Genomic DNA, 14,793 nt, shown 5'->3' with positions numbered 1-14,793 from the left:
CCCAACCCCCTGATTGGCCCTGCTCTGTGCGTGACAGGGGGTGGCGCCGCAACCTCCCCATTGACCCTGCCTTGAGTGTAACAGGGGGCAGTGCCCCAACCCCCCAATCAGTCTATCCTGAGTGTGACTGAGGGTGGCATTGCAACCTCCCAATCCGCCCTGCTCTGTGCATGACGGGGCGGTGCCCCAACTCCCCAATCGGCCCTGCTCTGAGCCTGACCAGGGGCTGCACCTAGGGATTGGGCCTGCCCTCTTCCACCCAGGAGCAGGCCTAAGCCAGCAGGTCGTTATCTCCCAAGGGGTCCCAGACTGTGAGAGGGCACAGGCCGGGCTGGGGGACCCCCCGCCCCCGCCGAGTGCACAAATTTTTGTGCACCGGGCCTCTAGTCCTATATAATAAAAGCCTAATATGCTAAGTGTCTGGTTGTCCTTTCAACCAATCAAAGCATAATATGCTAATGATATGCTAAGGTTGCTCAAATGCTGGCTATGTTGTGCACTGACCACCAGGGGGCAGACGCTCTGACTGGTAGGTTAGCTTGCTGACTGAGCGAGACGGGCAGGACACACCCTGGAGCCCTTCTGTGGCCAACCTCCCGTGTCCCTTCCCGGCCCCAATCGTGCACCAGTGGGGTCCCTCGGCCTGGCCTGCACCCTCTCACAATCTGGGACCCTTCAGGGTATGTCAGAGAACCAGTTTCGGCCTGATCCCACAGGCTAGGTCGAGGGACCCCACTGGTGCACGAATTCATGCACCAGGCCTTTTGTCCTTCTAATAAGCTTGTTGATCTAGTCCCTCCTGGAGAAGATAACGTAGTTTTCTATGTATAAGATACTATTTTTTTCTAAAATCATTAGACTAAAAATCAAGGGGCCTCTCACACACAGAAGTCAGCTGAGGAAGGAGCTGCATGGGTGTGTGGCTGGTCAAACAGGCTTCCTCCAATCATGAGCCTTATTGTTACTGATGTCAGCTGATGCTGTAATTGGAGGTGGAGGTGGAGCGTGTGTGCAGATGCAACAGGGACTGGAGCATTCTGAGCCCATAAAGATGTCAATAAATAAAAAGATAAATACCGGTAAGCGATTGTCTTACTCTGCAAAATTCAAACTGAATGTAATCAGCTATGCAAAAATGCATGGAAATAGAGCTGCAGAGAGGCAATATGGACCTCCTCCCACTGAGTGTATGATCAGACAGTGGAGAAAACAGGAAGAACAACCCCTCAAGATGCCAAAAAAGAAGAAGGCCTTAAGAGGAAAACCAGCAAAATGGGCAAACTTGGAGCAGAGGCTTAAGACTTGGATTATGGAGCAGCGCCAGAGTGGCTTATGTGTGTCAGCCAAGCTTATTCAATGTCAGGCAAGGATGTTTGCAAGCGAAACGAACATTGTTGATTTTACAGGCAAGGCAAATGGTGCTTCAATTTCATAAGGAGAGAAGGGTTGGCCATGAGAACATGAACAAAGTTAACTCAGAAAATGCCACCAGTTTATGAGGATGATCTCATATACATAGACGGCGACTCAGAAGACAGCAGTGATATAATAGAAGCTGAAGAAATTGACATGTCTGGAACTAATAGTGATGAAGAAGAGAGAAGTGATGCAACAGAGGCTGAATAAAGCGATATGCTGCATAATGTCATAGTACTGGTATATAAACATTACCTGTGGTGATTACTAAATAAAAATGTGTTCTGTTTTATGTTTAAAATATTGATTTACTGACGAGAGAACCAAGATGGCGGCATAGGTAAACACCGGAGACTGCTGCCGCAAACAACCACTTCAAAAATACAACTAAAAGACGGAAAGGACATCACCCAGAACCACAGGAAAGCTGGCTGAGGAGAGACTCTTCAACTAGAAGGAAAGAGAACAGCAAACCGAGGCTCAGAGGAGGCGCAGTGTGGAAAATACAAAGGTACGGAGGTGCGCGCGCAAAGCGGGCTGGTGGCTGAGGGCGCGTTTGTCGTTTTCGGTCGGGAGTGAGTCTCAGACTTTGGGCTCCAGATCCGGGCGAGTCTCTAGGGACTCAGACTCAGACAGGAGAAGCGGGATTGTCCGGCATCAATTGGAATCTGAGGGCAGCTTTCTCTCCGAGGTTTGCAGCGGCTGCCCGGGTTCTGAGAAGCAGAGCCTCTGGGAAGGGACTGAGAGCAGCCATAACTACTCCCTCCGCCCGCCCTGTTGATCCCACCCCGCCCAAGCCCTGCGCAGAGCCATTTGCCAGATCGCCTCAGGCAAAGGCTAGATTAGCACCTCCCCAGAGGACAGAAGTTTCCTCACGGCAGACATAGGTGATTCTCACAGCCAGTCAGCCTGGTGGTCAAATCCCTCAGTATTAACTAAAAAAATCAAGGCTTAACTAGAACAAGACTTCGCACAAAGACCACAAGGGGGTACACCAAGAAAGCAGAAAAAATGTGGAGACAAAAAAACATGACAGAAATGGAGGATATGGAGCTAAAAAACGCAATTTTGAGGGCTTGCAATAAACTTGTGGAGAGTCTCACAAAAACTAATGAGACCCTCGATGCTACGATAAAGAAACTAGAAATTAAGCATACACGGACTGAAATAAAGAATATTATACCCAATAGCAGACCAGAGGAGCGCAAGAATCAAGCCAAAGATTTGAAATTCGAAGAAGCAAAAAACACCCAACCGGAAAAGCAAAATGAAAAAAGAATCCGAAAGTGTGAAGATAGTGTAAGGAGCCTCTGGGACAGCTTCAAGCGCACTAATGTCAGAATTATTGGGGTGCCAGAAGATGAGAGACAGCAAGATATTGAAAACCTATTTGAAGAAATAATGGCAGAAAACTTCCCCCACCTGGTGAAAGAAATGGACTTACAGGTCCAAGAAGCGAAGAGAACCCCAAACAAAAGGAATCCAAAGAGGACCACACCAAGACACATCATCATTAAAATGCCAACAGCAAAAGACAAAGAGAGAATCTTAAAAGCAGCAAGAGAAAGAGGCTCAATTACCTACAAGGGAATACCCATACGACTGTCAGCTGATTTCTCAACAGAAACTTTGCAGGCCAGAAGGGAATGGCAAGAAATATTCAAAGTGCTGAATACCAAGAACCTACAACCAAGATTACTTTATCCAGCAAAGCTATCATTCAGAATTGAAGGTCAGATAAAGAGCTTCACAGATAAGGAAAAGCTAAAGGAGTTCATCACCACTAAACCAGTATTATACAAAATGCTGAAAGGTATCCTTTAAGAAGAGGAAGAAGAAAAAGGTAAAGATACAAATTGTGAACAACAAACATGCATCTATCAACAAGTGAATCTAAGAATCAAGTGAATAAATAATCTGATGTACAGAATGAACTGGTGATTATAATGAATCAGGGACATAGAAAGGGAATGGACTGACTATTCTTGGGGGGGAAAGGGGAATGGGAGATTCGGGAAAAGACTGGACAAAAATCGTGCACCTATGGATGAGGACAGTGGGTGAGGAGTGAGGGCGGAGGGTGGGGCGGGAACTGGGAGGAGGGGAGTTATGGGGGGGGGGAGAGGAACAAATGTAATCTGAACAATAAAGATTTAATTAAAAAAAATATTGATTTACTAATTTTGGGTTGAAAAAGTGGGGGGCGTCTTATACACGGAAGAATGCGGTAATTTGCAGGCCATAGAAGTTGAAGGCTTTCTGATAGTATGGATCTCATGAATCAGACCCTCCATGCAGACGGTGCCATAGTTACCACGAGATGGAACAATCTAAGTGTTATCTGCCAGGGCAATTTGCTTCTTGTTGATTTTGCCATAACCACACTTGTAGAACCATCCATTTCTGACTTCAGGTTTGGGTATCCCCATGCAATATATGGTTCCACAATCCCCAGTATGTTAACTGAAGCTTTGTGGAGCTTAACAAAGGAGCCATTGAAGATCCAGCGAAGGCAGAGAAGCTGAAACACTTTGCAGACAGACCTTTTTGGCTCACACTGTTGAAACCTGTGATCCTGATGAAGAATCCACCTTTTGGGTCCCACATAGAAGATGCCCACATTCCTTGCCATCCTCTCCATCTAAATCTCAGTTCTGTCCATCTGCCCATATTTGTTGTGACAGTGCTTAGCTTTCTTATAGACATGCTGCCTCCTTGCCTTTCAAAGTATCTTTTGGGCAAACTTCTTTCTCAGGCACTTGATCTTCAGCTCTGTGAAATTCCTCCGCTTTTTCTTAATGGTTTGCCTTTTTCTTCTACACCTTCCACAGTTCCAGTTTGAAAAAAGGCATGAGATCTTCTTATTTATTTATTTGTTTATTTATTTATTTATTTATTTTAGAGAGAGAGGAAGGGAGAGGCCAGGCCAGGGGACCTGAGACTGCGCCGGGGGACCTGAGGTCACGCCCCTGATGGCAGGGCTTGACGGGGACCTGAGGCTGCACCCCCCGCCCTGCGGGGCTTGACGGGTGTGGAGCCAGCCAGGTCTGGTCTCATGCGATTTCTAGGCACACGCGGGTGGGCGGGGACTTGACTCTGGGTCCTGTGGTGCGCTCCCGATTCTGACAGGAAGGAGATTTTCATATTCATTTTACTAATTTTCTTTCATCGCTGCACTTCTATTTTAGAGAAAGGGCAAATAGGAATATTAAAATATTTCCTCTAATTAATTCCCTTTTAATGTGCACGATTTTCGTGCACCGGGCCACTAGTATCCTCATAAATAGAAACTTGGACAAACAAGCTTCCTGAAAAGATGCATGAGAAACTACCAAGAGGTTGATGCTGAAGAGGGAGCTGAGGCTTTGGAAGTAGAAATAATCAATTGACTTTCTGCTTTTGTGCGTAGTGGTTTTTTTTTTTAAAGATAGAACATACAGGAATGGGGAAAAGTAGGTTTACAGTTGTTAATATGGAAAAAGACATGCAGGTTATGATTGTTACAATTGCTTTATTAACTCTGTGCTTTGCGTACTTACCCACTCCTGTATATTTAAAACCCACTGTAAACAAAATTTTTTAGCCGAAACCGGTTTGGCTCAGTGGATAGAGCGTCGGCTTGCGGACTGAAAGGTCCCGGGTTCGATTCCGGTCAAGGGCATGTACCTGGGTTGCGGGCACATCCCCAGTAGGAGATGTGCAGGAGGCAGCTGATCGATGTTTCTCTCTCATCGATGTTTCTAACTGTCTATCTCTCTCCCTTCCTCTCTGTAAAAAATCAATAAAATATTTAAAAAAAAAATTTTTTTTAAACAATTCCTCCTTCTTATCCAGCTGTTTCTTATAACTTAACTTGCTTCCACCCCACCCGCATAGCTGCCCTCCTGCCTGCTCATCCCCACCCTCCTTTGCTTGAAGGAGAAAGTGGGGGAGCATCTTACAGTCCCACCAGTCCTGTCTTATTAAGCCAGTCGTGGTTGTTTCTCTCTACCCACACTAATCTGGCCTTGTTGAATCAAATTGATAGGAAATAAAAAGGTCTGTAATTATGTCAACTAAAGTTTCTTTTATTACAATGAAGTTTTTAAAAATATATTTTTTTATTGATTTCAGAGAGGGGAGATAGAAACATCAATGATGAGAGAGAATCATTGATCAGGTGCCTCCTGCATGCCCTTTACTGGAGATTGAGCCCACAACTCGGGCATGTGCCCTTGACCAGAATTGAACCCAGGACCCTTCAGTCTGCAGGCTGACACTCTATTCACTGAGCTAAACTGGCTAGGGCTGAAGTTATTTTTTGCATTCATAAACCATATATATTTCTTCTTTTATGAATTATCTATTCATTCCATTTGTTTATTTTTGTACTAGAGGCCCAGAGCAAGGATTTGTGCATGGATGTGTGCACTGGTGGGGTCCCTCGGCCTGGCCTGTGGGAATCAGTGACCTCCGGCCGGGCCTTACCCACCAGCTCATGGGGCTCCAGCCTGCTGTCCGCATCAATCCCACACAGCACGAAGTAGTGCGAGAAGTAGCAGGCAGCAGGGGAGGAGCTCAAGCCCGGGGTGGGCGCAGCACAGCTCCCACTCATCCCGACCCCCCTGCGCCTGCCCCCTTTGCTGCTTGGGTGCCCAGGGGGAGTGTCCATTGGAGAGGCTCATGCCACTGCAGCTGCACTCGCCAGCCATGAGCCACTTGTCAGCTGAGCAGCGCTCCTGCTGTGGGAGCACACTAACCACCAGGGGGCAGCTCTCCTGCATTGATCGTCTGCCCCCTGGTGGTCAGTGCTCATCATAGCTACTGGCTGGTTGTCTGGTCGCTTAGGCTTTTATATATATAGACTAGAGGCCCTCTGCCAGGCCTGAGCCTTCTCGTAATCCAAGACCCCTCGGGGGATGTCAGATAGCTGGTTTCAGCCTGATCCCCCAGGCCTGATTCAGATAGCAGGGAGCCTGATCCTGTGCGTTGAGTGTCTGCCCCCTGGTGGTCAGTGCACGTCATAGCAACCGGTTGTTCACCATTTGGTCTATTTGCATATTAGGGTTTTATTATATAGGATTACAAATTTTGTCTTCTTCAAATTGTAAGAAAACTTATGTATTAGGATTATCTACTATAATAATTTTTCCCCAGTCTAAGAACTTTTCATTTGGGGCCCTTTCTGATTATAAGGAATAGAAATATATTGAAACAAACTCAAGGAAAGCAAAAAGGGATGTCAAAGAACCTGGGGAGAGACAAAGGAATACTGCTAGCCTTGTGCCATCTGGAGCTGGGAGTTGGCATAGCGATTGCTTTTCCTGTTTTCAGACCTGACCTCTGTGCATTGGCTCCATCCTCCTCCCTCCCTCATCAGGCACTTCTACTCACTACCCCTTTATAAGGTGTAATGTGCCTGCCAGCTCTCCTTGTACACTGGCCCCTTAGCTTCATGCCCAATTGGAGGCCTCCATATAGTACATAGGACCAATATGTCCCCAATCCTCTTCAGTTGTGGAACTGTAACTGGACAACCAATGGGTCCGGGGTGCCTGTCACTACTTGAGCCAATTGAGCAGAGACAGGGTTGGATCATTTATGAGCGTTTATTCCAATATTGCCGGCAGCAGGGAGAGCAGCAGGTCACCACAAAATCTGCTCTGACCCTCCTTTCCAGTTGGCTGGTTATATACACACACGGGAGAAGGTAGCTACATGCAGCTGCGAGCTACAGTTGTAACATGGAAAGGGGAGGGAAGAGTCGGCAGTCTGGCCTTCAGGAGCTGAAAGTCTGATAACTGGGTGTCTAATCTTCTATGATATAAACAGCTCAGCCCGATCCTGGGACAGGAGAATGGTCAGCATTCCTGAGAGAAACTCCCGGAGGGGGTCAGGGTCCAGGTGCAGCAACCAAATGAAAGCGTGTCCTATTCTTAGCCTGTCCTCAAAATGTATTTCTTTTCCGACTAATGGACCCATCTGGGCTCCAAGGTGTCTTCTCTTTTACAGGCCTGTTTCATTCTCCAGTTTCCTAATGTCACCCTGGCTTGTTTGGCTCAGTGGATAGAGTGTCAGCCTGCAGACTGAAGGGGCCTTGGTTCAATTCCGGTCAGGGGCACATGCCTTGGTTGCGAGCTCGATCCCCAGTAGGGGGCTTGCAGAAGGCACCTGATCAATGATTCTCTCTCATCATTGATGTTTCTACCTCTCTCTCCCTCTCCCTTCCTCTCTAAAATCATTAAAAATATATATATTTTTTAAAGGTGAATAATTATTAGACAACTGTGGCTCTGTTCTCATTACATGTCCTTCCCCACTCTCAGAACCTCTTCCTGACTGTTGGAACCCAGTTGGCAGTCTATCCATTCTGTCTTCTGGCTGAGGTCCCCCACGGAGCCCCATCCTGTGCCTGTAGTCTCCTTTCCTGGACTGTTCCTCAGCTACTATCACAGGACCTCCTTATCCTCCTCCAGAATTTAGATCTGTTTCCGCAACCCTACATTTAAAATTTTTAACTTTATTGTACAATTCCATGGTTTGGATAATGCATAATACATAACCATGTAATTACTACATAATGAAGATAAGGAACATTTTTATTACCCCAAACGTTTCCTCTGCAGTTCTTTCTTTTCCCCTGACACCAAATATGTGTTGTCTTCTAACATCAATTGTATCAATTTGATTCAATCTAGACACTAATGTTAACCTAAAATTAAGAAGCCAAAATGAAAGGCAACAAGCATTTTTTAAAAAATGTACTTCAGTATTTTGTGTGTGTGTGTGTGTGTTTAAATGTTTTTTATTGATTTCAGAGAGGAAGGGAGAGAGAGAGAGATAGAAACATCAATGATGAGATAATCACTGATTGGCTGCCTCCTGCACGTCCCCCACTGGGGACCGAGCACGCAACCCGGGCATGTGCCCTGGACTGTAATCAAGCCAGGGACCCTTTAGTCCACAGGCCAACAACGCTCTATCCACTGAGCCAAACCAGCCAGGGCGGCAACAAGCATTTTTAAAAATTGATTTTAGAGAGAGGAAGGGGGAGGGAGAGAGAAACATAAATGATGAGAATCATTGTTTGGCTGCCTCCTGCACTCCCCTTACTAGGGATTGAGTGTGAAACTAAGGCATGTGCCCTGACCAGGAATCAAACTGTGATCTTCTGGTTCATGGGTAGACACTCAACCACTGAGCCACACTGGCTGGGCAACAAGCATTTATTGGGGATCAAAGAATTGCAATTTGGAAAGCACAGATTCAGACAGAAACCCCAATAGTGTCCCAATTACAGGGTTAAGGCAAGGGGGTTTTTATGAGAAAATTAGTGGCCTAGGGCACGAAATTCGTGCACATTAAAAGAGAATTAATTAGCGAAAATATTTTAATATTGCTAGTTGCCCTTTCTCTATAATAGAAGTGTGAGAGATAAAAGGAAATTAGTAAAATGTATATGAAAATAATATATAAATTTATTAATAAACAGTAACAAAAGGATATAACAATAACAGAGGCATGATATAAAAGCAACAAAAACATGGTAGTTAAACAACAAAAACATGACATAAAAGCAACAAAAACATGATATAAAAATAACAATGATGCAAACAATGACTGATAAAGTGATTAAACTTATTCTAATATCTCCCTGTAGACCACATTAAGAGTGAAAACACTTTCAGAATGCTTGACTAATTTCCCGTGATGAAGTATTTAGAACTTTAACTTTAATGTCACATGCTCTTCGAACTCGAGAGAAAGCAACATATAACTGACCATGTGTGAAAACGTGTTCAGGTAGGAATATGCCTACTCTGTCTAGAGTTTGTCCTTGTGATTTATTAATAATCATCGCAAATGCTGGTGTCACCGGAAACTGTCGTCGAATTAATTTAAATGGGAGGCCAGTGTCAGATGGGGACAAATCAATTCTTGGAACCAGAACAACCTCTCCCTCTGCAGATCCTGTTAATACTTCAGCTTCAATAATGTTAGGTCGTAATCTTTTGATAATAAATCTAGTACCATTACAAAGACCCCATTTACTATTAAGATTTCTCAATAGCATGATGATTGCACCCACTTTCAATTTTAACTTAATGACACAGCATTCCCGAAGGAGTAATACTATTAAGAAATTCGATGAGAGCCGAGACCGGTTTGGCTCAGTGGATAGAGCGTCGGCCTGCGGACTCAAGGGTCCCAGGTTCGATTCCGGTCAAGGGCATGTACCTGGGTTGTGGGCACGTCCCCAGTGGGGGGTGTGCAGGAGGCAGCTGGATCAATGTTTCTAACTCTCTATCCCTCTCCCTTCCTCTTTGTAAAAAAATCAATAAAAATTTTTTTTAAAGTAATTTGATGGAAAAATTTTCCTTTTCAGCATCATCTGTTGAATCAATGGAATAATCACTCAAGTATGTGAAAATCTCCATCAGATATATCCAAATTTCATTTAATTTTTTATTTATTTTTACTTTTTAATATATTTTATTATATCAATTATGAGAGAGAATTATTGATCAGTTGCCTCCTACATGCCCCCTAATGGCGATGGAGCCTGAAACTTGGGCATGTGCCCTGAACAGGAATTAAATTGTGACCTCCTGGTTCATGGGTCAACACTCAACCACTGAGCCAAACTGGCTGGGCTAAGGTATGTTATCTTATGTGGACAAAAAGGGGCCACATACTAAGCCTGAAAAGCTCAGGGGAGGCATGTGTGGCGGCCTTACAAACTCAGACCTAAAATAACCACAAAGGATGGTCTGAAATTAAAACTTTTTAACTAGAAGCAGTTTATGACAGGTAGTCATGTCCTAGGCTAGAACCTTCCCTGACAAAAGTCCATCTTTACCTTAATTGAGCCTGTCTATTGCTCTTTGCATCTATGATAATATACCTATGGAATATCAAAATAAGTTCCTTTTTCTGGACCCATCTGAGCACAGGTACTGTACTAGAGCAGAGACCACAAATCCCCTCGTTGTTATTAACTGGTGCCTGTAACCATCCTGTACCCACCTATGTGAAAGTGTGTGCCCATCCTTTTATTTTTTATCCAATCCCAGAAGTTTCCCTCATTTGCTGTCTCTTTCTTCCTTAATCTATCACCAATGGATTTCATGTAACCCACTTACGTCTTCTCTTTTGATTGTAATGTATAAAATAAGGCACAAAACTGCTATTCTCTGGAGCATTTTATCAACCCATTGAGAGTTTGCTTCCTGGCAATTGTCATCAGATTGGCTCAAATAAACTCACAAAAAGTCTCTATAGGTTTGAATGTTTCTTAAGATGACACTTAAATGCAAAAAGATAATAGACGAGTTCACTTAAGGCAGAGCTTTTCAACCCTTTTCATCTCATACACATAAATTAATTATGTAGTAAAATTGTGTGGCATGCCAAAAAAATTTTTTTTTGCCAATCTGACAAAACCAATAGGTATAATTTTGATCCATTCACACCTCATAGCTATTGTCATTTTTTAAATTTGTGGTGCTTCCTGAAGGTAGCTATCTAGAACAGATTAGCATTTTTTCAGGTCTATTTATTAAAACAAAAATATTTAAATATTTTTTCAGAGTACGGCAGATTCCCAAGAACTGCATGGAACTAATTTTAAGGCATAATGAGTAGGAAGCAGCATGAAAACAAGAAGTGTCACCGCCCAGCCCAAGGAGAAGCTAAAGAAAAAGCAGCCCCACGGGAGGGTGAACCAGAGGGGTGGGCTTCTTTCCAGCTAAATCTGCTCTTCCTATAAAGGCACTTTGCAGAAAAGGGAGGGTATAACCAACTCTACAGAAAATGGAGGTGCTTCCCAGCCTGTGTGGCTCAGTGGTTGAGGTCACGGTTCGATTCCCGGTCAGAGCACATGCCCAGGTTGTGGGCTCAATCCCCCAGTAGAGGGTGTGTAGGAGGCAGCTGATCAATGACTCTCTCTCATCATTGATGTTTCTATCTCTCTCTCCCTCTCCCTTCCACTCTGAAATCAATAAAAAAATATTTTAAAAAATGGAGGTGCTGGGTAAAGTGTGTGCATTTTTTTTATAACTGTGTTCGTGTGTTCTGTATTGTTTGGTTTATTGTTTTTATCAAGTTTTATACAGGTGCAGAAAAAAACTTAAAGCTACATTATCACAGAGAACGGTTTACTGTTGTTTCAGAGAAAGGCTAATATCACTGAGTATCTTAGAAGCTGGACTGAAATCACATGGTTTTGCTTCCCTAGTTTTTTTTTTTTTTTTTTTTTTTAAATATATTTTATTGATTTCCCACAGAGAGGAAGGGAGAGGGATAGAGAGCTAGAAACATCGATCAGCTGCCTCCTGCACATCTCCCACTGGGGATGTGTCCGCAACCCAGGCACACGCCCCCGACCGGAATCGAACCCGGGACCCCTCAGTCCGCAGGCCGACGCTCCATCCACTGAGCCAAACCGGTTTCGGCAGCTTCCCTAGTTTTGGAAGTATTCCTCTTGGTTGCCAAGAGAAGGGATTCACTGACATCCACAGCAACTATGGCATTTGCTGTGGTGTGGGGAAATTAAAACTATTTAGGTCCTCTTCTCCTTTCCTCTGTGCCATGAGAATGAACTTCCTGTCCTTAAACTCAGACCTCTTGAGACTTGGCACTCCTTTTCTCACAGGTTTCAAATCTAGTATTTTCATTGACAACACTGAGACGGAGTCCCTCAAAGGGGCCAGGGACTATTGGGCTGTTTGTGTTTGTGTGCATTTTTAAATTCTGCAATTTTAATTAAATGTCCTCCTCAAATAGACTTCCTTTGGTTTTGTAGCTTTTCCTTTTCTGTAGTCTATGGAAATAAGGAATTTGAAAGTTGTTATATACCATGGTCACCCATGACCTGCCTGAAAAATCGTGATTCCTAATGCAAATTATCTTTAATAACACAGACACAATTTGGAGAGAGACAGAGACAGAGAAATATGAATGAGAATGAGAATGAATCAGTGAATCACTGGATCACTGGCTTGGATAAAATATTCGTGGACTCTAATTTCATATCATTCAGACAACCTTCTGAGGGCTCATTTGAGGTCTCAAGTTTCCTGATGATAGGAAAAGAAAGCTCTGGAAAGTGAGTGTGAGAGTTTATTTGTGGAAACTGACATTCTAGTTCTAAAATTAGGATGAAATTATAAGTAAAATTACATGGAAATTCAAAGGACTGAGAAAGCCAAAGCAATCTTTAAAAACATATTGTTGAACTAGAGGCCCGGTGCATGAATTCATGCACAGGTGGGGTCCGGCAAGCCCACCCTGATGGGGGCCAATCAGGCTGGCAGGGGGGAGGGGATGCAGGAGGTTGGCGAGCCAGCGCCACCCCCAATCATGGTTGGGGGGGCCGATCGGGGACTGGGCTGGCTGGGGGTAGAGGCTGTGGGCAGTTGGGGGTGCCGATCGGGGCCCTGATCGAGCTGGTTGACCGCCGCAGTGTGCGTCATAGCGACTGGTTGTTCTGTCGTTCCAGTCGCTTGGCTTTTATATATATAGACTAGAGGCCTGATGCACGAAATTTGTGCAAGAGTAGGCCTTCTTTCCCCTGGCTGCCAGCATCGTCTTCCCTCTGGCACCTGGGACCTGGGCTTCCCTAGCAGCCCCAGCTTTGTCCAGAAGAACAGAAGGACATACTGAAGTATGTCTGGTCTAATTAGCATGCTATGCTTTTATTATTATAGATTACTAGAGGCCTGTTGCACGAAGAGATTTGTGCAATAGGCCTTCCTTTCCCCTGGCTGCTGGCACTGGTTTTCCTCCGGCACCCGGCACCCAGGCCTTCACTCTGGCCGGGCTCCAGCTGGAGCCTGCCCCGTGGCAGTGAGGCTTTCGCTGCTGCCCCGAGGCCATGAGGCTTTCACTGCTCCGTGGGCCCCGGGGCTGTCAGGCTTCGCTCCACCGCTTGGAGCCTATGTATGCAAATTAACCGCCATCTTTGTTGGTGGTTAATTTGCATATGGCTCTGATTGGCTGGTTAGCTTAGCAAAGGTATGGTCAATTTGCATCTTTGTCTATTATTAGGTAAGATTTGCACTACCAGCTATGAAGATTTATTATAAGCTACAATAATTAAGAAAATATGGCTCTAGTTGGTATTTCTTAGTGGCTAGAGTGTCAGTCCACGGACTGAAGAGCCCCAGGTTTGATTCCAGTCAAAAACATGTACCTCGGTTGCAGGCTCATGTTGGGGCACATGTGGGAGGCAACCAACCAATGTGTCTCTCTCATATCAATGTTTCTCTCTCCCTTCCTTTCTCTCTAAAACATCAGTGGAAAATATCCTTGGTTAGGATTAACCAGGAAAAAAAAAGAAAATATGGTATAAGTGCAAGAATAGATAGAGGCTTCCAGTCAAGATGGCAGCATAGGTAAATGCAGTACTTGAATCCTCCCATAACCACGTAAAAAATACAACTAATCTGCATTTGCCTTGTTGCTACAGAGAGATCATGATGGGTCACCAGCAACTCTACTGGAGCCATCCGAGGAAATTCGGCCAGGGTTCTCATTTGTGCTATGTCTGCTCAAACCGCCAGTCTGATCTGGAAGTACAGCCTCAACCTGTGCCACCAATATTTCCGTCAGTATGTGAAGGACATAGGCTTCATTAAGTTGGACTAAGTGAACTTCATGAATGGGTAGTTCAAGACATCTACCTTATGACAGAATGCTCTTTGTACATAAAATAATTTTTAAAACCTTCAAATATAAAAAAATACAACTAATCTTCAGAACAACCATCATTCAGAACCACTTGAAATCTGACTGAATGGAAGTCCTACAACTAGGGAATTAAAGAAGAAGCCACATGAAGACTGGTAGGAGTGGGAGAAGCACAGAACAGGCTGGACCCACACTTAAGTGTGGCCTTTTTTTTTTTTTTATTCAGGAGGGATATCTTGGCTGCTGCAGTCCCCCCTGAGAAGCAAGGGGTCACAACTCCATACTAGACTCCTTCTGCCCAGGCTTCCAGTGCCAGGAAGAGAAGTCCTTATAATTTCAGGCTATAAAAACGAGTGGGGATTGAATCTGAGAATGATGTAGGCTACTGGAGTCTGAGGAAGCTCCTGTTAAAGGGCCTGTGCATGGAATTAGTCAGACTCACTCCCTCTGAGTTCCAGCACTGGGGCAGTAGCTTGAAAGGAACCAGTAACATGTGGGGAGGAACTGGATTGTCTGGCATCAGAGCAAGAATTTGGGGGTGGCTTTCTCCCAGACAGAGTGCTTGCAGGGCTCACTACTCCTGTGCTGAGACCTCCTCCATCACAGAGCTGACTGGTAGCCATCTCTGAGTTTCCATCAGCCTGCCTCACACTGTTTGTTCCATCCTAGTGACTCCCTGAGACCCTGGCCCATCCAATTTGCAGCCCC

At 44.7% G+C, this 14,793-nt stretch overlaps 2 pseudogenes; one reads left to right on the top strand and one right to left on the bottom strand.

The window, feature by feature from the left end:
- Nucleotides 1-3,547: 3,547 nt before the first annotated feature.
- On the bottom strand, nt 3,548-6,010 carry LOC139011535 (large ribosomal subunit protein uL30 pseudogene; annotated as a pseudogene).
- Nucleotides 6,011-13,873: 7,863 nt separating this feature from the next.
- On the top strand, nt 13,874-14,043 carry LOC139010011 (small ribosomal subunit protein uS14-like; annotated as a pseudogene).
- The last annotated feature ends 750 nt before the right edge of the window (nt 14,044-14,793 follow it).

Source organism: Myotis yumanensis, unplaced genomic scaffold (assembly GCF_028538775.1).
Source record: "Myotis yumanensis isolate MYYU_CA2020_CCGP unplaced genomic scaffold, mMyoYum1.0.hap1 SCAF_5, whole genome shotgun sequence".
NCBI classification, from domain to species: domain Eukaryota; kingdom Metazoa; phylum Chordata; class Mammalia; order Chiroptera; family Vespertilionidae; genus Myotis; species Myotis yumanensis.
This window is presented reverse-complemented; position numbering and strand designations above follow the sequence as displayed.